The 26562-nt window shown below is 37.8% G+C and overlaps 1 long non-coding RNA gene and 1 pseudogene across 1 annotated transcript; both read right to left on the bottom strand.

Annotated features, from left to right (window-relative positions):
* Window positions 1-26562, bottom strand: part of LOC124402553 — a 311654-nt pseudogene that overhangs the window by 24015 nt on the left and 261077 nt on the right.
* On the bottom strand, window positions 13169-22212 carry LOC124402562. Its single transcript, XR_006928748.1, has 5 exons — window positions 21522-22212; window positions 19114-20243; window positions 16314-16493; window positions 14766-14939; window positions 13169-13759 (listed from the first exon to the last, which is right to left on the bottom strand). It is a non-coding gene; the product is annotated as an uncharacterized LOC124402562 (long non-coding RNA).

Below are 26562 nucleotides of genomic sequence, written 5' to 3'. Positions count from 1 at the left end.
CTTTTACTAGGACCACATGCAGCTAGAAGTAAACTTTCCGATTACGTAGCATCTCTGGATGGTGTTTGTTTCAGCGTGTACGGCTGTCAAAGACCTTGGTGTGATTATTGACCCGAGTCTTTCCTTTGAGTCTCACGTGAATAATATCACCAGGATCTCCTTCTTTCACCTTAGAAATATTGCTAAAATTAGAAATATGATGTCGTTACAGGATGCAGAAAAACTAGTTAATGCTTTTGTTACTTCTAGATTAGACTACTGTAACGCTTTACTGTCTGGGTGTGCGAGTAAGTGCATAAATAAGCTTCAGTTAGTTCAGAATGCAGCAGCAAGAGTCCTCACTAGATCTAGGAAATATGACCACATCACCCCTGTTTTAATCAGTCTACACTGGCTCCCAATTAAATCTCGCATTGATTATAAAATACTACTACTGACGCATAAAGCACTTAACGGTCTCGCACCACAGTATCTGAGTGAACTTCTGTACCAGTATGATCCTCCACGCCTACTTAGATCAAAAGTTGCTGGCTATCTGTTGGTTCCTCAAATAATGAAGACTACAGCAGGGGCAGATCTTTCTTATAAAGCCCCACAGTTATGGAACAACCTTCCAATCAGTGTTCGGGACTCAGACACAGTCTCAGTGTTCAAGTCGAGGTTGAAAACGTATTTATTTAGTCAAGCCTTTTATCAGTAGATTTTTCTTAGGTAAAGGCTCAGATCTGGAGGGAGCATGGATATAGAGTGTTTGGTGAACTGGTATATTTGTATGCTGTCGTCCCCTCACATTCACACTTTCACTCGGGTTTGTTGACGGTGGTGTGGTGGGTCGTCTCTTATCCCAGAGATCCCTCATGTCTGTGTTACCTTCTGGTTCTCCCTTTTAGTTATGCTGCCATAGCGAGTCTTGCCGGAGTCCAAACTGCACAGTGACATTAACTTTCATACACCAATAGGGACACTTAATAATCCATATTCTTCTCTTCCCGTCACCCTCTTCTCTCTCTCTCTCTCTCTCTCGGTCGAGTTAAACATGCTCCTAAGGCTCCAGTGATCACTGTTCCTGCCCCTCTCCCCTCCGTGGATCTTTACACTTCTGTGCAGCTTGGGACGGTCTCTCATCAACACCTTGGGTGGTTCCATGTAATTACGTAGTAGAACGGGTGCTTTGAGGATGGATTGGACTGTAGTTAATGTCAACAGTCCAATCCATCCTCAAAGCACCCGTTCTACTCCTTATGCCATCTCGGGGAGTTTTTCCTTGCCACAGTTGCTCATCAGGGACAAACATACTTACAAAGAACATATTTACGCTTAATCACCACATTATCTGTGTAAAGCTGCTTTGAGACAATGTTCATTGTTAAAAGCGCTATACAAATAAAAATGAATTGAATTGAATTGAACAATGGTGAAGTGTACTGATGTTTCAAAAAGCCTTTATTTTGTGTTAAGCCGTCAACCTTTTCTTTGGGAAACACAAAATCTACCTTTACTTGGTAAAAAACCTTTTCTTAGTGAAACACCGTAAGAGCTACAGAACAGATAAATAACAAATAATACAATCAGCTCTTACAAACCTAAACACGAATGGCCATTTATAAGAAACCCTTTTGTGATGTCACACAATGATGTCACAGATGTGAATGTCATGTGACACTGACGTATCACATGACAAGTGATAACAACACATTAAAACACTTCTTCACAGTTAAATAGATTAAACCACATATTAATGCATATACATATTAAACAAATCAATCATAGTACCTTGTTCCCGTTCCAGCTAGGTGCTTAATTATCCCTTACTTTCCTTGAGAACCTTGTACGATTTCAGAGCATTTTAGCGACATAACTTTCCTTTTCCATGTGTGCGTCTCACTAACTAGTGGGGGCGGAGTTAAAGGACTCTACCATATGGGGGCGGAGTTAAAGGACTATACCGTATGGGGGCGGAGTTAAAGGACTATACCATATGGGGACGGAAGAGACCAAACAAAATGGAGCTCAAAAGGATTACCTTATTTACTCTTTTCTTAGAGTTAGTTACACCCTCTCCTCTGACTCTGTTGTCTTATAGTATGCAGATGATCTCCTGGTATCCGCAGTCTCCAAGGACCTTTGTGAACAAGCCTCTCTGTGCCTCCTGCATCATCTGGCAAAAAAACGATTCAAGGTATCTAAAACCAAACTTCACTTTTAAAGAACCACTGTGAAATACCTAGGGTTCGAACTCTCTCAAGGCAGCGAATGGCTCTCTAAAGATTGTGTACAGGTCATTCTTAACACAAGGTGTCCCTCCAAAAAGCATGCTTTCATTGCTTTCTTTGGACTGATTAACTACTGCCGTCCATGGATACCTGACTGCTCTTTCCAGGACAAACATCTCCGCTCTGCAATCTCACACAATGATCCTTTGCAGCACCCGCTAACGTGGACACCCGAGATGAATGAGGCTTACGAGGCTTTGCGGTCAGCTCTGTGTTTAGCTCCTGCTCTCGGACTACCGAACTATCATAAGGTTTTTCACCTTTATGCGTGTGAACAGGTCAGAACTTGGCGCAGGAGCATAGGGGGGGCATGGGACCATGTGCATTCCTGTCCAAAACACTTGACACCGTGGCTCAGGGTTTACCTGCGTGTCTTCGTGCGGTTGCTGCCTGTGCTGTGATGGTCCAAGACGCTGAAAATTTTGTGTTGTCTCATCCTATGATCTTGCACTCTTCACATCAGGTGAAACAGGTCCTTTAGAACTTGCACACACAACACATGACAGCTCAGAGAAGCTATGAAACTATCCTTTGCTCGACCAGTAATTTGGAAATCAAGGCCACCTCCTCTTTTAACACTTTTGATCATGCACTTGCTCGTTTGATTAATGCACAAGAGACACACTGCATGACACCACAAATGATTGTTGCTCTGTGGTCATTCACTTCACTAGTATATGCCCAGATTTTTCTTCCACTCCTTTGGACAGGGGTGAGTGACTTTTTGTGGACGGCTCATGTTCGAAGCCATATGATGGTAAATTTCTGTGTGGTTACTCTGTCTGTTCCTTACCTGATGCCCCTGTTGAAGCTTAGTCTTTGCCTTTTTCTTCTGGACAGGCTGCTGAACTATTCGCCTTGACTCGTGCATGTGTCCTTTCTGAAGTAAAAGATGTCACAATCTACATTGACTCCCAATACACCTTTGGTATTGCGCATGATTTTGGCCGCATCTGGCAATCCCATGGTTTCCGCTCGGCTGAAGAGAAATCCATTTGAGGGGGGGTGAGGAAAGATATGAACCAATTTTTTTGTATAGTTAACTAAAACTGCATGATAGACTCGATTTTATCTAGGTGTCTGATCTGTGCCCAGAATAACATCCCAGAATAACATCACTAAGAGCGCAGTGAAACACGAATGCCTCCCACTACCCACTGCTCCATTCTCTGAATGGCAGATTGACTTCACTTCATAGTGAATGGTGTTCCTCACGTGATTGATTTAGACAAAGGAACACCATTTACTGTGAAGGTAAAGCAGGACTTATGTAAATACCTATCCCTGTCATGGCGTTTCCATATTCCCTATCTCCCTCAGTCCTCCGGCATCGTAGAGAGAACTAACTGGACGATTAAGGCCAAACTGACTAAGGCCATGCAAGCCACGGGTAACGAAAATTGGGTAGACTTACTACCTGCGGTCCTTGCCGAAATAAGAATGACCCCATGAAAAGATGTCCACCTTTCACCACATGAAATTATTTTTGGGCGACCATTTCCAACGTCCTGGAGAAAAGGTAAACCAACAATAGGTACAGCTGATCTGGATGTGCACATCTCTGAGTATTCTGCTGCCCTGATTGATGCACTGTCAAAACATTATGAACTGATCTCTAAATCTATACCTGTCATTCCTCTGACACCAACCCATCCCTTCCGGGTGGGAGATGCTGTTCTGATTAAATCTCTAAAACCCCAATGATTGGGCGAATGCAAATATGAGGGGCCAGGTGTATTAACTGACCTTTTTCCACAGTGGATCCATGCTGCCAGAATCAAGAAATGTCCCACTGGAAATGATCCCTCTTAATTGTGTGTACATGTACCCTGTGTATCACTATTTTTCTTTATGTTACAGAAGCAAAGCCTTTTGACATCCCCATGAGTTCTATAGAAGACGTGTATCAGTTCCTGTTCCCTTCTGTCCTCGTTCATCGTGGTCCAGTGACAGCTCCTCAGACCCTTCTGTGCCGACTCTTCGGGCATCCTCACAACTGCAGGACGTGTCAAGGGAAGCCGCGAGGAATGGAACAACGACCGCTTATCAATCAAGGAAGTAACACAACCAGTGACTGGTATTGTTGTCCTTCTTCTCCTTATCACCTGGGATACCCGCCCAGGCTCACCCACACGACAACAACTTCTGGCAATACGCCAACTGGACGGCCCATCAGCACACAGCAGGTCCATGCTATGTGTGTCAGCGCCATACATTTCTATGATAATCCCGACTGTCATTGTTTTCCTGTTACCATGCCTATTTGGACCATGTATTTTTTTATGTATTCAGCAATAATTCACCCGTATGCTTTCTGGTTATCAATCTGTCCCTCGTGTTTCTGAATATTATCCTATTCCTATGTGTCATGTCTGATTGATTGTTTAAGATGTGATTTATTCATTCTTATTTATCATGGATAAAATGGGGGAATTGTAAGATATTCTTGATCACTGGTCCCAGATTAGGTTCACCCAGAACACTCAGTTCTTGTCTTTATCCTCTCTTCATATGCTTAGACTGTGAGAAAAAATTTGGTATGGCTAACCTGCGTTTTGTTGCTTCTGCTAAACGAATAACATGACCAGATGTGGAGTTATTATCGTCAACCTTTTTATGTTCTCACAATATGTTAACATGTATCTTGTTGCCATTAGTAGTTATAGTAATTTTGTTGTATGCTTCTAAAATAACCTTTTTGTATGCTTCTGTTTACCATACCCTGAACTATCCTTTTGTGGCATGTGTTACTTTGCTCGTACACACACAGTGGTTCCTGTATTTCTGTTTTAGGCTTATCTTTTGCAGGCTCAGCATAACCTTGTGGAGTTGTCTCTCCTAACTTTCTAAATTCAAGGGTATCCTATCCATGCGACAGAAGGAAATCCTGCCCAAGTGGCAGAGGATAAAACACTTCCTTAGTGTTAGGGCTTACCAGAGTTTAGTTGTTTGTATTCCTCTGGAAAGCTGTTTTGTTGAATTTTACAAAAGAGGAGATGTTCTACTGTCACACAGTCCTTAGCTGTAGGTAAACTAGATAGATTTAAATCACTTTGATGGTGTTGAACTGTGGTTTCAACAAGGTCTTTCCAAGAATTGTATTCACTGGGATCTAATTGTTTTGATGTTTGTGTGACACCGCAGAATACACTGGGGAAGAGGAATTAAAAAATTAATCTGCTATTAGGCAAGCCTCTGGAAATTTGAGGTGTTCTAGAAGAACCTGATACTTGAAGAGCTCAGATGCATCATCAGGGAGAATGTTATCAAGGGCTAAATTTAAATGAGCGAACTCGACAGGGTCAGGACGTGTGAAATTTGGAATTTTTGATTATGATCGGCATCAGGCTGTGGGCTTGTCCCGCAGGCACATGCATCTGTTTCTGACTTTAAGGGACTCTTTTAAGTGCCACTTGGGGTCTGCAGGGTGTAGGCCGCCAAATATAGGGCACTGTCTCTGGCACCACTGCCGCAGGTGGTTTATTGATAGTTCCGGGCAATGGGACTGGAGTCTCTATGACCCGCTGCGGTCGGGGAGCTAGCAGAGCTGCCTGCATATTTACTGTTAAATTCTGCATATCCTTATGAAGGATTTTAAATTGTCGGAATTCCTCGTAAAAGGCCACTTGATCTTTATACCGTTGCCCAGAGGTGGCAAAAGTACATACATCCTTTACTTAAGTAGAAGTACAGATACCCATGTTTTAAAATACTTGGGTAAAAGGTTATAATATTATGGCATTTAAGAAATGTGCAAGCTGAAAAAAACAAGTGTAATATATATATATATATATATATATATATATATATATATATATATATATATATATACACACATATATATATATACACACACATATATATATATATATATATATATATATATATATATATATATATATATATATATATATATATATATATATATATATATATATATATATATATATATATATATATATATATATATATACACACACACATATATATATATATATATATATATATATATATATATATATATATATATATATATATATATATACATGAATGTGAAATGTTGGGCAAAATGTACAGTAAGGATATAAAGAAACATATAGATAAATAGTGCAGATGTAATGAGGAGTAAAAAAAAAAAAAATACTATGTAATATGTACATTGTATGTATAATTGTACAGAGGTTGTCAATCAAATTAAATATATAATCGCAACTTAATCACATTTCTATCTGTTCTAAATGTACCATATATTAATACTTCCTGTTTTTAGTACTTTAAGCAACATGGACATGGAGAAATATGAATGCAATGTAGAGCATAAAGACAAAAAAATCCTCGTAAACGTTTTAAAGTAATAATGGTGTGTTAAATTACGTAAATCATCAGGACACCAAACGGAACCTTTGCTATGTTTCCACACGGACAGTTATTGAAGTGAAACTGGACAGTAATTTGAGTTCGTTTTGCCATTATGAGGGAAAAACCCACAAAACGCCACCCAGAGGATTAATTGTGTAAATCATGGCGGATTTGGTGTTTAATTTGAGACTTGGTGCAGAAATAAAAAAATGTTTACTGATTAAAAATATTTTTCGGTGGAGTTTATTTATTTATCTTCTATCTAAGTAAAGAAAGGACGTGAATAAGTGTATGTTTTGCCCGAGGTTTTAATTTCGCCTCTTTTATATTGTTATTTATTTATGTATTTATATTTTTTATAACAATGGTAAAAACAGAAATAAGCACTGAATTGATAGCGCTTTAATAAAATTTTGTGCCGTTTAAAAGAATTGTTATTTTGACAGCCTAATATATAAATAAATACAAATCGAATTAAAAAAAGTTGTTACCTGATGAATGTGTCCAGGCTGAACATCCACATATAGAACACAAGCAGAGAGATGATGATGATGATGATGATGATTATGATGATCAGGTGATCAGGAAACTCTCTGTTCTCAGTCATGTTTACATCACTGACTCCCTCTGTCTCATCCACGTTAGCTTTACTTCTTGTTGCTTTCTGCCCTGCTCATCCTTAGCTTCATAAACTAGTCTATTGTATTGAAAAAGACGCACAATAACAGGAAATCGGTTGGTGGGCTGAAATCGGCGCGCAGTGGAAAAAAAAAATATTGACATTTCACCAAATCAATGGATTAAAACTAAAGTAATGAGCCGGTTTTGAAAATGTAAAAAGTATAGATATTCGTGTAAAAATGTAATGAGTAAAAGTAAAAAGTTGTCTGAAAAATAAATAGTGGAGTAAAGTACTGATACCAAACAAATCTACTTAAGTACAGTAACAAAGTATTTTACTTCATTACTTCCCACCTCTGCAGTTGCCTAGCTACCTTCTCCAGGTCTTGAAGCTTTGACTTATGCCTAACGGATGTGGGTGCAGCCTCGTCCTCTTGTAACAAAGGCTCCTCCTCTCCTTCACTTCTAAAAGGTTGTTTGGTGCTCCACGGTCTAACTTGTTGTATGTTAACATCCGAATGCGGAGCGCTAGTAGCTCTAGCAATTGCATCGATGTCATCGTGTGAACTTAAAGGAAGGGAATCACTATAATCGGGGGGTAACGCACTGGATTCATCTCTAATTTTATTTGCTGTGTCTCCTCTTCTTGTTCACTCGAATGCTGTGTAGAGTACTTTGAGGTGAACCTTATAGTTTTTAAGGTGGGATGGGGGCTGAGTTCTGCGTCGTGGGTGCAGATACTCGCCGGAAGGTTGTTCCGACATCCTACTTCTGTGGTAAACACACTTATCTGGCTCGAAGGACCGAATGTTAGGAAGTTTTTCTATCTAGCTCGAAGGACCATATAAGGATTTCCACCATCTATTGTGCGCTGATAAGGGGATTGTACTCGCCCCAATGTGTCAGTAAAAACACGGTACAGGATTCAGAACACTCAACTTTACTCGGTATAGAATTGATCGTGTGTGATTCTTGTGTGACTGAATCTAGGATTTCTGTTCATATAACCTCACTTTGTGAATCAGTCGTGTGACCTTGTAGCCGTCAGCATTTCCTTTTGTGCCCAGTGTGTGCCCCACTAAGTTATTTATAACAGATGGTAGCCAAGTAGGATATGCCCATCGCCCAGCCCCCGCCCACACACACACCCAGTGTGGGTTGGACTGATTTGGACCCCCCTATGCCACTCAATACCACAGACTTTACTTTGAGGTGTGCCATTCAAAGCTGGCAACTGGGTTACACACTGCCCTATCAGAGGAACAGTCACCAAACAATGGCAAATTATGTGCCAGATGTGTGAGCTTTTCTAATGCACATCTGTACTTTGGTCTGAGAGAGAGAGAGAGAGAGAGAGAGAGAGAGAGAGAGAGAGAGAGAGAGAGAGAGATCATAGACATAAAACAAACAAATGATTTATAATTGTTGTACAGAATTAAGCAACAATCAAGCACTGGCAGTGCCACTAGAGGGCAGTGTGAGACTGACAATTGTCAATGTGGCCTGTGTGTTACAATTCAACTGTTTCTATGCAGTTCTTCTCTTTTTTCTTCTTCTTCTGTTATTATTATTATTATTATTATTATTATTATTATTATTATTATTATTATTATTATCATCATCATTATAATTGTTTTTTTATTAGTTTCTTCTACTCCAAGCTTTGATCTTCATTTAAAAAGTCCAGATTCACAATATAGAACTACTGCAACATTTTATTGGTAACATACAGCATGTTTTTGTAAAGTAAGTGACTAAAAACCCCAAAGGAATTTTCCTTCCACTTTATATGAGTTGTTATAGAAAAATAATAAATTAAATGCAGAGAAGCCCCTTTTTAATGACACTCTGTTTTTGGTCCTGTGTATATGGGTGTGTTTTAATTTGAGAGCATGTTGTTTTTAATAACCTTTGCATGTTTTTAAGTGCTTTTCCTTTTCAAATTTTCTCCATGAAGCGTTTACTAAGAGCTTACAAGCACCTGGGCTTTGTTTTGCAACTGATCCTGAAGCAGAACAAGATCACATTCAAGCACATTCCCTCAGCCATCACCAAGTGCCTTAGATCAGCTTCCTCCATCATCACATAAAGCATAAAAATTTTATCTTTTTATAAATAATTTTTATAGATTACATTTATAACATTGTATATTTTTGTACATAAATAAATAAAATACACAGTAGATCTGCACAGCGTTACTCTTTGTCTCTAATAGTTTATACAGTGGCAGGTCTTCAGTCCCAATCCCCCTCTTAATAACATCATTATGATGCCACAGCTATAGAATTATACAGATATGCAGTATAACAGAGTGCTCATCACAGACATTTCATACAGTGTGAATAAATGCCATTAACTAAAGCAGGAAACCCAGTGAACACAATTCAACAAGTCTCTTTTCACTGCAGCCACAGCTGCACCGCTGCATTCATCATCTCTAGCAGAAGCTTCACTATTAATCTCATAAAATATCCCCGGGTTTTCCATGCACTCTTATGCATTTTTTCCTTCCTATGCTTTTCCGGCTCAAAACAAACCAGCATCCAACCATCACAAAGTAGCATCCAACCATAACAAACCAGCGTCCAACCATCACAAACCAGCATCTAACCATCACAAACCAGCATCCAGCCTGAAAGCTTAACATGACACTGATGTTTATGGTTTGGGGTAACAGACTTTAAGAAACTTTAAATATTTCTATAGAAGATTCTGAAAAACAGCACATTATTGTACCCATGTAAGACGGCTGCCTGGTCTGCATCCTGCAAGAACAGTTTGGGAGAAACTCTGACTGGATTTCAGTTTGGCTTCTTTATTTCCTCTTCCTCCTGTTTCTCTACAATAGCTCTAAAATATAACCCCAATTCCAAAAGAATTGAGACTCCGTGTAAAATGCAGAGGTGTGAAGTAATGAAGTACAAATACTTCAATACTGTACTTAAGTAGATTTTTCTGTTATCAGCATTTTACTTCACTATTTATTTTTAACTTGGTTTTTTTTATATTTAACTTTTTACTTTTAATAAATTATTTTACAGAAATATCTGTACTTTCTACTTTTTATATTTTCAAACCAGACTCTTTACTTTAGTTTTAATCTATTTTTTGACATGATCAATATTTTTTCTTCTTATTGTGCACCATTTTCAGCACATCAACCTGTTTCTTGTTAAGGTGTTACCTTTTCAACCTTCCGCTGGTGTATCATTTTCTGGCTCACAGGCACAACAGAGGGTAAAAGTGTGTATAAATGGTGTGTGTTTGAACAACCACAATGCTGGAGGATGTGAGAGACCAGGTGAGTTTCTCCACAGGTGAACACCAAGATTGTTTAGTCTGCACCAGTCCTTTATTCACTGCATTTCCTGTCTGACAGTCATCTCGTTGTTCTTGATGATGAGACCCACCATAGTCATGTCACTGGTGAACTTGATGATTTGAGCTGTGCATTGCAGCACAGTTATGAATCACAGTGTGAACAGCCGGTAACTGAGGATATGGCCCTGAGGCCCCAGTGCTCACTGTGATGGGTTTTGCTGGTCCTGATTATAACTGTCTGATGTCTCCATCATGAAGTCTATAGCATACAAGCTTTTTCCACATAAACATAAACTATAATAGACAACAGATAATACTGTACAGATCTAAACTGTATTTTATTTTTTTATGAATAAAAGTTAATAAAACCTAATATGTATACAGTACAGTATATACAGAATTCCTGTATATCTTAAGGCTTTATAAACCACATTGACACTCTTATGAACCTTTTCTCTGCTTTTAAACCTTTAATATTCTTAAACCTACATCATTTTAACATATAAATTATTTATGGGTACTCACCAGTGAAGATACAACTTGAATGATGAAGATGATGATGAATTAAGTGTGCAGTACTAATGATGATGAAGGTGATGATGAAATGAATGTACTGCATATCCAAGAAAGGCATTACAGCTCTTCATCAGGTGGTGCAGTATCTTCGCCCTTGTCCATAACTTCTGTTGTCGCTAAAGGCGTAGGCGTAACTGATGTCTTCTTCCGAGTGATGAACACAATTATAGGTAGTTGCTGGTGCTGCTTTTTCTTCTGGGTGAGAAGGTTTTTATAAGCAGACATGTTACCCTTGATTGCATTTAAGAACTACAACGATAGAACAATATGGGGGTTCCATTCTTGAGTTCTTTGGACAGTCTGACAAGGGTTGCGAGGTGCTTGAGTGTTAGATCAACCTCCTCTTCTTCAACCCCTACTCCTCTTTTTCCTCTTCTTCGCTTGCTGACATTGTCATCTCCACCAGGTCTTCGTCTGTCAACCGCTGTGAGTGGGCATCGATGAGGTCATTAACGTCCTCAGGAGTCATATCATTTAAGCCATCTTCTCCTAGTAGTTTTGCCAGTTAAAAAGAGATTAAAAGATTATTGCTTGTGGCGTAATAGAGAAAAAAAATCTAGATAGCGAGAATTTAATATATTAAAAATAATTAAATACATTGAAGACGTTTTGCAGTCAGTACCCTATAAAATTGTTCAGAGTCCAAATCCAGCCCAGATGTGCACAAACAAGGTCCAGACTTATAATGTAGTCCCAGGAAGCAGAACAGGAATTATCACCATTCCAGATGTTCTTCTGGAATGTCAGATTGTTGTCTTTGAGAAGAGACTTCAGTGTGCTGGTGATGGTATAGAGGATGTTTCCTGGAGGCTCCTGGGGGAAAATACATCTTTTCTTCTATACCCAAAATGATGTTTACAATAATATAGTGATAACTGACAAATTAGTTGAATTCATGAATTATGAAACATGAATTCATAAGGAATTTATGGACATTTATTTAAAGAAAATTAAAAGTAGATTAATACTAAGTTTGATGATTAAAATTAGATGAAAAGAGAATCAGCTCCTTATCTCAGAGAAGATACTTGCTGACCAATCTAATTCTTTTTTCTTTGCCTTAATTTTGTACACAATGTGAACGGCTCTGCATAAAGGGCTGTGTTGGTCCTTGTTTAGTGATGAAAAATGATTTTTTTATTTTTTTACATCTGTTAGTATTAAGATTGGTCTCAACACGGGCATCGTAGATCGTATGGAAAACCTCTCCAAGAATTAAGATTTTGTTCCGGCATGATAAAAATCTAACCATATCTGAGTAAAAGAAAGGATGTTGTGAATAATTGTGTGTTGCGTTAAAAGGTTTCACCTATTATTTATAATATATTTTTATTTATATTTGTAATAAAAATTAAGAAATGTGTGTGCATTAATTGCGCATTAATAAAATTTGTGCTGTAAAAATTTATTTGGGTTAACGCGTTATTAACGCATTTATTTTAAAAGTTTATTCAGTATAAAGGACATTATATAAAGGTCAACCCAAACAGTTCACAACAGTTGTTAAGCTTTTTCATGAGCCATTTATACTTTTGCATTTTCTTTGTGGAATTTGTACAAAAACACACAATTTGACTTAATTTCAAAACACCAGGAAAACTGTAATGTTTAAGAAAACAATGCATACATTTTAAGCACTTTATTGCATAAAATGTATGCATTGTTTTCTTAATGTACGGTACTTATTTAACTTTAACACATTTTATCAAAAGTCTCTTTTTCATTATATGGGACATGTTTTGTTTTAATTAATGTATATATATATATATATATATATATATATATATATATATATATATATATATATATATATATTTTTAATTCTACTTAATATTAATAATAATAATGATGACGATGATAATGGGTTCAGCAGGTTCACAGAATAATTTACGAGTCACTGTTCTATGAACAATAAAACATTTTAATTTTAATTACTGAAAATGCTACAAAAAATGTCACATGATCAAATATAATAATGCAAACACACAAAGACAGAAATACTATTTTCAAATTATGTACATATTAGTAAGGGGTATTTAACAATAAATATAAACATTTATGATTAAAAAGTTCCAAAGTGGGTTTAAAAAAACAACCAAATAATAAACAATAGATACAAATTTTAAATCCACAAAAATAGCATCATGGATGCAGATGAAGGACTGGATGCAGATGAATCACTAGCTGAAAGAGATGGACTTTGACTACCAGGCTGTAAATACACATATTTTATATTATGAACTTAAGAATAATAATGATGATGATGATAATGACATATGAAGGTCTTTTTAAATGACATGAATCTGCATTGGTACATTTACTTTAGTTTTGGCTGCTGAATTGTTGCTGAAGGATCCACCAAACCCTGACTTTGTAAACTAAAAAAAGACGTGCTGGAAATGTAAAGATCTGATTTCCCTTTTGAAAAAAACACAAATAATCTTCTATCCAATAAAAGACAATATGACCATAAAATATAAAAATAATTAATGAGCATTGATTATGTAAGTGCAGGCTGTACAATGGTGGGGGTGGAGGTAGAGGGCGCTACAGCAGTAGGAGTGGAGTAAAGCAGGTGGAACACTTGCAGTAGGTGGAACACTTAAGACCTGGTAAAAGAACAATAAAGAGTGTGGAAACAGGTTTTATTCACCTTTTAGTCTTGGTATTTTTTACAGATCTAAATAAGAAGAAACATTGCAAAATCTAACATTCACATATTAATATGTTTAATCCACAATCATCTCTGTACACTAGTGAGAGTCTGAGGGCAAAAGTGAAGCGAAATGAAGATCTATAAATATAACACACTTTAACACACACTTTAACACACTTGAGCAAAAACCAAAGTCTTTTACAATGATCTCAGTGCTTCCACTATTTGATCACTGGATGAGACATGGGAATAGATAAAGCAGATATTGTTATATATGATTAGGAATTTAAATTGCGAGTGGAGGCGGAGCCGGACGGAACGAGCGGTAAGAAACACCTGCAGCTGATGAGACTAATCAGTGCTCTGTTTCAGTCTGGTGACGCCAATAAAGAGAAGAGACACGCAAACCTAAGAGAGAGACACCAAGCAGAGAGACGAGTGGAAGGTCGCTGAACAGGAAATAAACATGGGCGGGCGCCGGTGGAAGACGTGTCAGCCGTTAAGTAAACTCCGGTGGACGCAAAGAAAAGGCCAGTCGGTCCATGAGGAAGCTCGAGCGTTAAAGAGAGAAAGCACACCGATCCGCGAGTAAAACGGGCGTACATCAAAGGAGCGCGGGCAGATCCGGGAGGGAATGCCGGCAAACGTCAAGAAGGAAAGGCGTCCCAAACTGCGAGTGTGTGGGTGAACCCTGGTGTGAGTACTGGAAAGGAAAACGCCAGCGTGAAAACGAAGGGAAAAAAAGCTCCGCTTGGTGAACTTTTGCCTGTCTGTCTTTCTTCCAGTGCATTTGTTTGAAGTCTGAAATGAACACTTTAGGAGGGTGAAATCCACAAAGACGTTTCGGTGGTCCACCGAAAAGTTTCGACTAGCCGTGGACCTGCATTGGACATTTCTCAATTTGTACAAATAAAGACCTTAAGGACCTTTGTTTTATTATACATTTTTGTCACACAAACCTTATGAAACAGTTCAAACCATTTCTTCTGACAGGGAGCAGGTGTGTTTCCAGCTTCAGAGCCAAACTCCAGTGTTGCTAAACCCGCCCAGACAAGACGTCCACACATCGTCCTCTACCGCCGCAGACGAGACGTCCACTCATCGTCCTCTACCGCCAAAAGATGCAAAAGATGCTGCAGAATGAAAAAATGGAGGAAAGAGGAGAAAACTGTGAGCATTAAGGAGAAGATTCATATAGAATTCCGTTTCTGCCACATTAAAAAAGTTTGCCCAATTCCATGTTTATTTCTCATAATTCCAACTCTTTTAGGCAGTCGGGCAGCATCACCTCCTCTGTAGTGCCAGAAAGCTTCACACACTGAAAATAAAATGTGCTACAATCAATAAAATCACATGGTATTACACTGAGCCTCCGAACCCCGGAGAAAACTCTGTCTAACAATCAGCCCTGGAGGAGACGGAACAAGACAGATGAAGCAAAGGAGCCCACACCAACAGCTTCAAACTTCAGACCCACAACATGGTTACCGGTGGAGGCACCAAAAATGTTGGATGTTTACAACAAATAAAGTCAGAGTTAATTTATGATTTTTTATTTATATATTTGTATTTGCATTTTAATGTAATATGCCAATTAAATGCTCTAGATAAATTAAATTTTCACAGACTACTAAAATACTGTATTTTTCAGACTATAAGCCGCTACTTTTTTCCCACGTTTTAACCCCCGCAGCTTAAACAACGAAGCGGCTTATTTATGCATTTTCCTGGGTTTTTCCCGGTTTCACAAACTTCAAGCCAAAAAACTGAACCCCATAACATTAGACCAATGAAATTTCCGAACGGAAACGAAAAAAAACACACTTCACCTATGTTCTGAGCTGCACGGCATCGGGAGAAAAAACTTTTTTCTTAGACGCACGACGATGCCAGAAGATAAACTCCCGAGAGAAATTGTTGTGAAAGGAAGAAGGAAGACAGTGAACAATAACTTTCTTGGTCGGCTACTGTTTAGATACAAGCCGTTGTAATGCGTTGAGTCTGGGTGAAGGGAGAGCTTACTAAAACTCCAGTTGCAACAGAAATCATATAAGCACAGACAGGTTTCCAAAACTCGTGCTTTTTTATTTTTCTTAGCAACAGCGTTAGGGTTAGTCAAAGAAACTTAGAAATGAGCATCAGAAAATAATAAGGACATATTCCTCGGTTTCCAAACACGCAGTAATACCGGAAAAATGCGGCACCAGGCTATTCCCAAAATACCGCTATGCTCCTAAAGGAAGCGCAACCTATTTCACCCGTTACACAGTGTAACAGACACTGTCTTTCTTTAAATCCTGTGTAAAGTTCATTAGTTTCAGTGTAGACACTTATAGACAGGTGCGGCTTATTTATGTTTAAAATAAAAATCTTTGTCAAATTCAGCTTTATAGTCCTGAAATTATGGTAATCGATAGCTGCAGCCCCAAATATAACTACTAAATATGATTATTGTTGTGTGTGTGTGTGTGTGTGTGTGTATCTTTGTAGATCTGGACTTCACTCACAGATGCTGAAGAAACTTTAACTGAATTTTAAACTTGTGCTGGTTTCTCCTCCACAGCTGGAACTTGAGCTGCAGCTGGTTTCTCCTCCACAGCTGGAACTTGAGCTGGATGTGGGTGGACTCTGGATCTGGTGGTTCCTCTCAGTCTCACGCTCCTTACGAGATTAAAGTGTTGATGAAGCTGTAACACAACAGAGACACTGCAACACACAATTCATATGTAACAGATCTAATACAGACTTTAGTAAAAAATAAGTTTGGACACCCCTATTCTAAAGGGTCTACTATATTCTACTAGTGCACTGTTTGTTTGTAACTTCGGGACGGTCGCATTGGACATCGTAATGGATTTAATTAAAACAGTGAGAACAAACACTAATTCTAAAAGCAGCAAATAACAGCATTTGTACACCAATGCATATTTTTTCCTTTTTTTTTCATTAGGTCTGTTAACTTGCTGCGTTTCTCCGTTTCATTCTCTTTTTATAGCATTTGTCTACAACAGTAACTTATCTGTTCTCAAATGTGATTTACTGCGGCATTACTGCGTTGAAATGCTTGTTTTCAATTTTTGTATATTTAATTTATGCATATATCATTTCATTATTCTACAAAATTTTTATTAATTATATATTCTAGATGTTTATATCATAAAAATGTTGTAGAATTTATATTGATTTTAAGTATGTTTTTCAACTTGCCATCTGTAAAATACAATACATATGTTGATTTACACAAATTGCTTCATCTTTCATACTCAAATGATTTGTTTGTTTTGTGTTTTTTACAGAAAGAAGAAATCCAGCATAAGTGAATGTGTTCAAGGTGAAATCCCACATGCACTCGTCAACAAGCAGCTACTATAAGCTTTAAAATGTCTAAATTGAAGATTGTAAAACTCAATATGTGACTTTTGCATTTGTTTAAAGTACATTTTTATACATAAATACCCTTAATTAGCGTTTTATACAGTTAAAATGAGCAAAACATGTCATTATAAAACTTTTTTATCCAATTACTTGGAGAAAAAAAATCATTAAATTAATTGATTACAAAAAGAGCTAGTTGCAATATTTATAAAAATTATTATTATTATTGAGAAACAAATTACCCATAAAAGCCTCAAACAGGTGGAAAGGCGATCAGGACCTTCGGTACCGGAGTGAAGAGGAAAAAAGCGATCTGTTTCTCATTTATTGTCTAATCCTGGTCATTAACATTAAATTCATGTACTTGCAGGAAAAAGCTGATAAATTTGACTAAAAAATAAAAGAGCGATAATATTTCCAGAAATGTTGCATTGAGCAGAAATGGACCTTTCGGCTAATGGTGTAGGAGACATCATCATTAGCCTCATGCTAGCCGGGTTTGCTAGTGCTGTTTTTGTGTTAACTAGTATCTCAGAATATTTGACAAAGAATTGACCAAAAAGACAAATGCAGTTTATTATTCTTTATTACGATATTTATAATATATTTATAGTTCACTAAATGTAGAATATTTAACCTGAGGATGAAACCTATTGAAGCTAAGATTAGTTAGCAGGCCAGTTAGCCTAGCTCAGTAGTTCTCAAAGTGTGGGACTAGGTGTTGCAAAGAGAATAAAACCCATAAAGCCTAGAAAGTCACCGTTACATGGGTCTTACAGTTGCTCTATCCCGGCAGAGGGTCTTCATCCTCCACCTGGAACACAGTTTCTACCAGAGCTTATTATTGATGATGCAGAAGTGATGAGTCAAATATGAACGACTCCTTGATTCTGAACGAGTCTTTAATGTGACTCAGAAGAACGATTAGTCTCAAAGAGTGCATTTTCTACTGGACGTGAGCAAAGCATAAAAAATTTCCGTAGTTTATGTAGAGGAACTAAATGACTCTAAAAAGATTTGCTAATTTTCATGAACGAGATTAAAAGAACCGAGTCACTAAAATGATCCGATCTTCCCATCACTTTTACATCGACGGCGCGTTGATCCTAGAAACTCCGCCTCTCTGGTAGCGTCCGCAACCCTGATTGGTGCAGCAATTTTAAGCTAAGCACCAATCAATAGAGACCAAAACCGTTACATGTGTTAGAATTGTCTGTATTATGTGATTTGATCACATTTGATCTATGTAAATCTCTGTAAACAAGATCAACAAGTGATAAACTGCACAGGAAAATCCAGTGTTCTATCTAAATCTATTCTTTTCTTTTCCACAGAAATGCTTTAAATGCTTTATGTATTAAAAACCAGCTTCAGGCACTTAAAGGTGGGTAGAGTTTTGATGCTTCTGCCTTCAGTGTGTAAGACAGTACAAGCACATTATTACTGCATGATTCAGACCGTTCTGTCAAATAAACATATAATGTGATTTGTGTGATCCAAACACCTTTTCATTTCAATTATGTAAATCATTGGACAGATGAAAACAACAGTCGACATTTGGTTATCCGAGGCCTGAAAAACAAATTTGAAAGCCTTGAGAAAATCATTGGCTCAGTGGAGGTATTTTTTTCATTTTAAATGCAGACGTAATTGAACTTTTAGTGAGAACTGTGACTAAATGAAACTTGTTTTTGATTTTGAACCTCAACAGGAAAAACTCTCCAAAATAAAGAACGACTTAAACAAAGGTAATACTGAAATCTATTTAGGTTTCTTTATATTTTGATGTGCGATAAACTGGTTATTGTCATTACAGAGAAATGCAATGTGCTGTGCTGTGTGTGTGTGTGTGTGATTGCGTGCGTGTGTGTGTGATTGCGTGCTTGTGTGTTAGTTAGCAAATCTCCCATCGGAAATCAAACCCAGACAAACCTGAGAGCAAAGAGAGCTGCATCAGACAGGCCACCACCCAGTGCTGCTAAAAAGCCTCGACTTGATGCTGCACCTCACAAACACACAAAACAATCCCTCATCAGTAGTGCATTAAAAACACTGCAGGATTCCTGCTATGATGTTTTATCTCCAAACTGGATTGATGCACTACTTAAAGGAAAATGTGAACTTTCTTCTCTGACAGATGAAGAAAAATCTGTCATTTCCAAGTTTTGTGTAAACAAGGTCAGTTATTATCTTCTGTTTTATTTAGTGTGCATTCAATTATTTAGCTGTGGATTTAAGTCTTTAAAAATCAATCCATAATTCACTGGTCCTGATGTTCTGAAATTGAACAGTGGATTTGATTTGTCATGTAAAATGTTTACTCCAGGTTTTGGTTTATGCAAAGTCTAGTAGTTTTCCTAAACCTAATCTACAGTCAAGTCTTAACTTCCTAATATTTGTTTTAAAAATACATGACCTGAATACATGTTTGCTTTAGTTGGATGTTGGTTGATCTTTTTCTTCCATCTCATTTAGTTGTAACAGAGACATTTCTGAAAGTGGTGTTGGACAAGATCACGGCGGAGAAAGAGTCTATGGGACATGAACTCCTGCAGTCTCTCTGTAGGGTTTATGTGGGCTTGTGTAAAAAGAGAGGAGACTTTCATAAAGCACATGCCCTCGCCTACAGACTTCTTAAAGAAGGTGAGATTATATTGACATTTCTTTACATATATCCTAAAAATAATATGGACGATGATACAAAGAATGCCCATTGTGTAATGTTTTTGGTTTTGTATTTCTTACTATACAGTGTATTTTAAATCTGTGGTATCATTTTGTTTCCTCTGCAGAAATTTCTGAAGCCCCAAAACTGATAATGGTCATGGTGACAGCATGGCCAAGTGTCTTCTCCAGTAACAGCCCTTTATGCAGAGCCATTCACATCGTGTGCAAAATGAAGGCATATGGAAAGGTTTATTACTTGCTCAGCAAATATCTGCACTGGGATACGGTAAGTAGCTGATTCTCATCAAAACAGTCATCAGAACAGTCATTAAACATTTTCATGGACTTTTCATGTCTTTTACTGCATTCTTCACTTAACTCCATCGTTAATGACACTGTTGATGACAAAAACGATCAGATCAGTGCAATAAACATAAGTTACACTATAATTTACTGCCATGTCAGCTACTGAGGCTATCTTCATTGCAAGAACAGTTTATAAGATAAAAAATTTCCTAAAATCCCAAATAAATAAATATAGACAAATTAAATGAAATTTTTTACATTAATACATGACAGAAATTCTAAAACTTTTTCTGACGAAACTAAAATAGCTCTTTAAACAAATTGGCCTCATAAAACAACCGTGTGTGGTCATTATAAGCAGTACAGTCCAACAAAATATGCTGCAATAAACATAAGAAAGTAAAATAAGAGAATAAATCTGTATTTCATAATATATTAATTAAGGAAGTGATATAGAACCATGTGACACTGTGCTCACTACTGAAAAAAACAAACTAACTAACTAACTAACTAACTAACTAATCTCAAATTACATACTCCAGAGAATTACTACTATTCCAGAGCATCATTTATCTCTGCTACCTTCTGATACATAAACCCTTTAGTAACGTGTGCTATTTTGCATGTGTATTTAAAATCATGAAGTCATTCGGAGGTCATTTTCTAGGACTCCTTCTTACATAAGTGTAATAAATGGAGGTTATAAAAAGCTCTCCCTCAGTATTTCAAGCATTTCAAGCATCAACTTTTCAGTTTTCATAATATTATTGTAAACATCATTTCATTGATCTGGTTTTAAAAGAAAAGATGTATTTTTTGCCAGGAGCCTCCAGGAAACATCTACAGAACCATCACCAGCAACCTGAAAGCTCTTCTGGAAGACACAAGGCTGACATTCCAGAAGAGCAGTTGGTATGGTGATGATCTCTGTCCTGCTGCCTGGGACTACGTGTTCAGCCTGGATCTTCTTTGTGCACAACTGGGCTGGATTTGGACCGTCTCCCATGTTATATGGTACAGAATGTAAAACTGCTTCAACGTGTTTAATTCTCATCTTTCTAGTTTTTTTTAAACATTTAATACTGGCAAACCTGCAAATGTTGTGCCTCAAATAGTGCAAATCTTCCATTCTTTTGTTGCATAAACTTACAAATGATGGTACAAGCACATTGGCTATTCTATTATTACCACAAAACACTTAATATAATAAATTCTCTATTTATTAGAAAGGGTGTTTGGCTCAACTTGAAAACTTGGCTGTTGCAAACACAACCAGAGGAAACACAGTTCAAAAACGTCTCTGTAGCAGCAATTTTTAGGCTGCTTGGTAAGTTTCTTGTAAATCCTGTTTTAGAGCATTATCTCACATTATTTCTGGATTCTCCTGTTTTTCACGCATGTTCTTTGGCCATCTCAAACAGGGCGACTTGGCCAACAAGGCCTAAAGGAGAATCTGGCAGCATCAGTCGAAGATCTGTGAAAAAGCATAACTGAGTTTGGGAAACAAAAAGATATCACTAAAGGATCAAATAAACTAATCCTTTATCAATCTTTATCTTTATTCTCTGATTTTTAGTTCTCTATCAAAAGGAAAGTGCTTCAGCAAGTCCTAATTTTATGATGGATTTTGTGTGCAGATTTGCAGTGGGAGGTGCATCTCGCAATGGTTTATGCCACTCATGATCTGGCACCCAGCAACCCCAAAGTCGCTCTGAAGGCTTTGGAATCATGGAAGCAAAACCTCACTAAGCCCGTTCCTCCAGCCTAATCAAGTGCCTAAAGCAGATCAGCTTCCTCTGTTCTCACATAAAGCCAAAAAATTTGATCACCTCAAATCAATTATAATAGATTGAATTTCTAGCATTGTATATTTTTGTAAATAAAATAATAAAATACACAATACATCTGCACAGTGTTATTGATTGTCTCTTTACAGTAGCGGATGGTGCATTCCACACCCAATCACTCTCTTAATAACATCAATATGATGCCACAGCTGTAGAAACCATCGTTATTATACAGCATAAAATACATGCAGTATAAAAGAGCGCATACAGATTCTTGTTCCTTTTTACTTGCATTACAGTTTTCCTGGCGTTTTGAAATTAAGGTAAATTATTTTTTTTTAAAAGTGTTTTTGTACAGATTTTACAGAAAAGAAGATGCAAAAGTATAAATGGCTCATGGGAAAGCTTAACAACTGTTTTAAACTGTTTGGGTTTTACCTATATAGTATATAATGTCCTTTTTACTGAAAATACTTTTAATAATAATTGTAATTTTTTTTATCATTGATTTTTATCATGCCATGACAAAAAAAATTCTTGTAGAGGTTTTCCATACAATCTACTATGCCAGTGGTGTCATTTCCTTTATTGTTTAAGGCAGATAACAGACATATACATATACAGTGGTACCTCGACATACGAGTGGCCTAACATACGAGTTTTTTGAGATACGAGTGGTCACTTGGTCGAATTTTTGCTTTGATATGCGAGCAAAACTTGAGATACGAGGTCGAGACGCCGCTGCTAGATGGCGAATCAAAGCCAGAAAGCCAAGATTGTGACGAAAATTTAGATAAGCAAAGATAAAAAAGATAAAAATTTTAAAGTTTAGGGATACAAAGTGTGCAGGAGTGATATTAAAAAAACGAGTTTTTCTTCCGCTTATCGCCTCTACCCCAATCCCCCCCCACACACACACTCTGCACACTCACTCACTCACTCACTCACTCACTCACACACACACACACACACACACACACACACACACACACACACACACACACACACACGCACACACACACACACCCCAACAGCGTTTTCGTTAGCTCAAGTCGTCTCATCTCCAAGGAAAATACACTGAATAAAACCTTATTATATCTTTACATTCTCTTTTATTATGTTTTTATACAATATTTGTCATTTATAAATACATTTTTCTTATTAAAAAACACGTAACAAAAGCAACTGGGGTGGCATTTTGGGGGCTGGAACGGATTAATGGCATTTCAATTAATTTCAATAGGGAAATTTGCTTTGAAATATGAGCAATTTGACATACGAGCAAGGTTACGGAACAATTTAAACTTGTATGACGAGGTACCACTGTACATGTACATATACACACTGGAAAAAAACCCAAGCTAAAACTGTTTCTAATTGGGTTAGAAAACATAGAAACCAGAGATGTGTGAGCCCAGACAAAGACATTCCAAGTGCCTTACATACTCACATCGTAAAGACCCTATAAAAAAAAAACCAATGTAATTTAAAGTTTACCAAAAAAGACCTTCAAGGTATTTTCTGTTATTTAATGCACTGTTTACCTCTTAAAGAAATAAATACATATACTGTATTTTCCGGACTATAAAGCGCACCCTAATATAAGCCGCACCCACTGAATTTGACAAATATTTTTATTTTTAACATAAATAAGCCCCACCTGTCTATAAGCCGTTGTCAGGAATCCACCTGCCACGCCTCCTTCAGAGGCTGCCTCTGCGCACTCCCAAGCGTGCAACGCAAATCACGCACAGCTGAAGCGCATCATCCACTCATTCCCTGCCTCCATATAAACCGCGCACTCACCTACACTCCCGGTCCGTTATTGTACGTTCATGTGTGGTCGTGTAGGTTTATGCTGGTGTGTGTTCGCGTTTGTGCTTCTGCATGCCTTCTTCGCCCGGACTCCTCGCTCACTCCACGGCCGCGTTTGGCTTCCCCAGCGCACCTCGGACTACCGACGCTTCCCCCTCGCTTCCCCCCGTGCCGCGCTTCCTCCTTGACGCACCGTGGATGTTATCTATGAACTGCCGTTTGCCGGATTATCCCGATCTGCACGGGTATTTTGTGTTGGCTCTGCCTTTTGCTGAATAAAGTTTATGTTTGCCGTTACTCCGGCTTCCGCCTCCGTGCCTCACCTAACAGCCGCAGGTGTCTACACTAATGTAATTTACACAGGCTTTAAAGAAAGACACGTTACACACGGTGTAACGGGTGAAATATGTTGGGCTTTTATTAGCGGTATTTTGGAAATAGCATGCACTGCATTCTTCCAGTATTACTGCGTGTGTGCGTGTGAGACTGAGAATTATGTCCTTATTATTTTCTGATGTTCATTTCTACCCATAACGCTGTTGCCAAGAAAAATAAAGAAGCACGAGTTTTGGAAACCTGTCTGTGCTTATATGATTTGTGTTGCAGCTGTAGTTTTAGTGAGCTCTCCCTTCACCCAGACTCAACGCGATACAACGGCTTGTATCTGAACAGTAGCCGACCAAGTAAGTCATTATTCACTGTCTTCCTCCTTCCTTTCACAACTACAGTGGTACCTTGACCTACGAGTGCATTAATGTACAAGTTTTCCGAGGTATGAGCGGTCACTCTGTTGATTTTTTTGCTTTGTTACGCCAGCAAAAAATTTAGGTACGAGCTCGAGATGCCGCTGCTAGATGGCAAAGCGAAGCCAGAAAGCAAAGATTGTGACGAAAATTAAGATAAGCAAAGAAGAAAAAGTTACAATTTTAAAGTTCAGGGATACCTAGTGTACAGGAGTGTTAGTAAAACCCCCCCTCCACACACACACACAAAAGTAGCGGCTTATAGTCAGAAAAATACGGTACATTTTATATATATATATATATATATATATATATATATATATATATATATATATATATATATATATATATATATATATATATATATATTAGGATGCACCGAATATTCGCCACCGAAAATTTTCGCCCGAAAATGGCCCAAAAGTGCATTTTCGGTTATTGGCCGAAAGACTTTGATCACCGAAAAAACACGGCCTAAACAGTTTGTTGTGATGACACAAACAGAAACCGCTGCCTGCACATGCATGTCTAAAACAACATGTCTGCGGTGTGGACGTATTTCAGTATATCTGAGAAAGACCCACGGATAGCGATTTGCAAAACATGTAATGACGAAATTTCGTCTGCAAAAACTTTTTCCACGTCGGGTTTAATTTGAAATCCAAACATCTGATCGCTATGCTGAATATCAGAGGAACGCAAACGCACAGAAAAGCAAAACCCCTCCGAACATGCGCACTCCGTCTGTGGTGGACGTTTTTGAAAAGGCAGGAAGTTTCCCAGTGATAGTGTTGTATTCTATCTTTAAGCAGTTGCTCTTGTTCTAAATGAACTTTGTTTTTATGAAAGAACATATTTAATTGTACAACCTTTCAGCAGGCCAGAGGGCCTGTACATTATCATTTAATGTACACGAGTGCATTAAAGTTAAACATTTAAGACTAAATTTTAATTTATTTTATCCTGTGCATTGTTGCAATGTGCTATAAATAAATGTTTTAATAATTTGTAATTGATTAATTCTTTGAAACTTTAATATTAATTTATGCAATTGAAATGCCTTGATTTTAGTAAGGTTAGTACACAGTCATAGACATAAATGCAATGGTAATAATAATTGCCATAATTTCTTTCGGTGTTTCGTTTTTTTTCGGTTTTCGGCCTTGCTTTCCTATATATACATATATATATGTGTATGTGTATATATATATATATATATATATATATATATATATATATATATATATATATATATATATCTTCTTCTTCTTCTTCTTCGGCTGCTCCCATTAGGGGTCGCCACAGCGGATCATCCGTCTCCATACCACCCTGTCCTCTACATCTGCCTCTTTTACACCAACTACCTGCATGTCTTCCTCACCACATCCATGAACCTCCTTTTTGGCCTTCCTCTTTTCCTCCTACCTGGTGGCTCCATCCTCAGCATTCTTCTACCAATATAATTTATGTCCCTCCTCTGCACATGTCCAAACCATCTCAATCTCGCCTCCCTCACCTTGTCACCAAAACATCCTACATGCGCTGTCCTCTAATAAACTCATTTCTAATCTTATCCATCCTCGTCACTCCCAACGAAAACCTCAACATCTTCAGCTCTGCTACCTCCAGCTCCACCTCCTGTCTTTTACTCAATGCCACTGTCTCTAAACCATACAACATCGCAGGTCTCACCACAGTCCTATAAACTTTCCTTTCAATTTTGCAGATACCCTACTATCACAAATCACTCCTGTCACTCTTCTCCACCCACTCCACCCTGCCTGCACTCTTTTCTTCACTTCTCTAACACACTCTCCATTACTTTGCACTGTTGAACCCAGGTACCTGAATTCCTCCACCTTCTGAAGCTCTTCTCCTGCAACCGCACCACTCCACTGCCCTCCCTCTCATTCACACACATGTACTCTGTCTTACTCCTACTGAGTTTCATTCCCCTTCTCTCCAGTGCATATCTCCACCTCTCCAGGCTCTTCTCAACCTGCTCCCTACTCTCACAACAAATCACAATATCATCTGCAAACATCATAGTCCAGGAGACTCCT

The sequence above is a fragment of the Silurus meridionalis genome, chromosome 19 (assembly GCF_014805685.1).
Source record: "Silurus meridionalis isolate SWU-2019-XX chromosome 19, ASM1480568v1, whole genome shotgun sequence".
NCBI classification, from domain to species: domain Eukaryota; kingdom Metazoa; phylum Chordata; class Actinopteri; order Siluriformes; family Siluridae; genus Silurus; species Silurus meridionalis.
The sequence above is the reverse complement of the archived record's forward strand: the minus strand, read 5'-3'. Positions and strand labels throughout refer to the sequence as shown.